A 1,673-nucleotide genomic window follows, 5' to 3' on the forward strand; every position below is an offset into this window, starting at 1 on the left:
TCCTGCGGCCGCGGCCGCCGCCTGGACCCCGCCCTCTCCGGAGGGGGAGGCGGGGCGGCCGGGCCGGGGCCGGGGCCGGGGCCGGGGGCGGGGCGGGGCGGGGCGGGACCGCGCCGGGGAGGGGCACGAACGGGCCGGGCGGGCTTCCGCCCCGATTTGGGGAAATCACTCCCCGCAGCGCTCACTGGACGCCGATGGGGAAGTGGGTGTGGTGAAGGGACGTGACAGAAGCTACAGCCAATGGGGATGGAGCAAGGTGTTAATTCCAGCCAATGAAAAGTGAGGATCATTGTCTTCCACGCGTCAGGGCGGGCTTGGCAGAGTCCCGCAGTGATTTTTGAAGTCGGGAGGCCGGAATCCGGGTCGCTGCCGTTGCTGCTTCTTTAATAGGTTCGGCCAGGCCTGCGGCCTCCGTTGCTGCCCGGGTTTCTGAAGGTTCTGGGTGCGGCTTCCTGCTCCCTAGTCCTGCCGAGCGTCCCTCCGAGGCGTCCTGAGGGGAAGGAGTTGGAGAGCGCGATCCAAGTAAATCTTCAGAGCAAGTTCTGGATGCGTCCGGAAGGGCCTTGCCCGTCGCTCGTGCTGCCGGCATCTTTTCCTCACCGCGCTCCGTGCCCCAGGAGAGTGAGAAAAATGGCAGGAATCATCTCCATACGCGCTGGGGCCCTCCAGGCCGGCAAAGGAGAGGTGGGAGAAAAGTGAAACATGGCCCTCCCGTTTGGCTCAGTGGATAGAGCATCGGCCTGCGGACTGAAGGGTCCCAGGTTCAATTCCGGTCAAGGGCATGTACCTTGGTTGCGGGCACATCCCCAGTAGCGGGTGTGCAGGAGGCAGCTGATCGATGTTTCTCTCTCATGGATGTTTCTAACTCTCTATCCCTCTCCCTTCCTCTCTGCAAAAAATCAATCTACATATATAAAAGCCTAAGTGACTGGCTGGTAGCTATGATGTGCACTGACCACCAGGGGGCAGACGCTCAACACAGGAGAAGAAACCACAAGCATGGAAACAAGGAACAGACTGATGAATCTCAGAGGGAAGGGAGGAAGCCGGAAAGAGATTAACCAAAGATCCTATATGCGCATTAGAGGCCTGGTGCATGGATTTGTGCACCAGTGGGGTCCCTCGGCCTGGCCTGCGGGGATTGGGCAGAAACTGGCTCTCCAACATACCTCGAGGTGTCCCGGATTGTGAGAGGGTGCAGGCCAGGCCAAAGGACTCCACCAGTGCACGAATCTGTGCACAGGGCCTCTAGTAAAATATATTAAAAAAAGAAAAGTGAAACATGGAGTTACTCAAAAAAGACCCCATTCTTCTCCATCTCCCTCTGATTGTAAATCACAACAATCTTAAAGTGGTCTCAGCTTGTCTGGTCGGAGATCTACATCAACAACGCACACTTACATTCTGGTGAGGTCTTACTGCTTTCTCATGCCTTTCTTAAGACGGGGAAAATAGTGGATTCAAAGTTTATCTTTTAAAACAGTTTTAAAGTATTTTTTGCCAAAATAGAATTTTCAACAATTCCACGTGTTTTGTTTTGTTTTCATGCCCACATCTAAACGTGTACTATCGTTATTATCCTTTCTGTCTTGTTTTGGAGGAAGAGGATATGTTTAATCTTTTGCCACCTATGTTTTTGGACTTTTTTTTTTCATAGATTTAAACCTCAAGTC

The sequence above is a fragment of the Myotis nattereri genome (assembly GCF_964212035.1).
Source record: "Myotis nattereri genome assembly, chromosome: 9".
Lineage (NCBI taxonomy): Eukaryota > Metazoa > Chordata > Mammalia > Chiroptera > Vespertilionidae > Myotis > Myotis nattereri.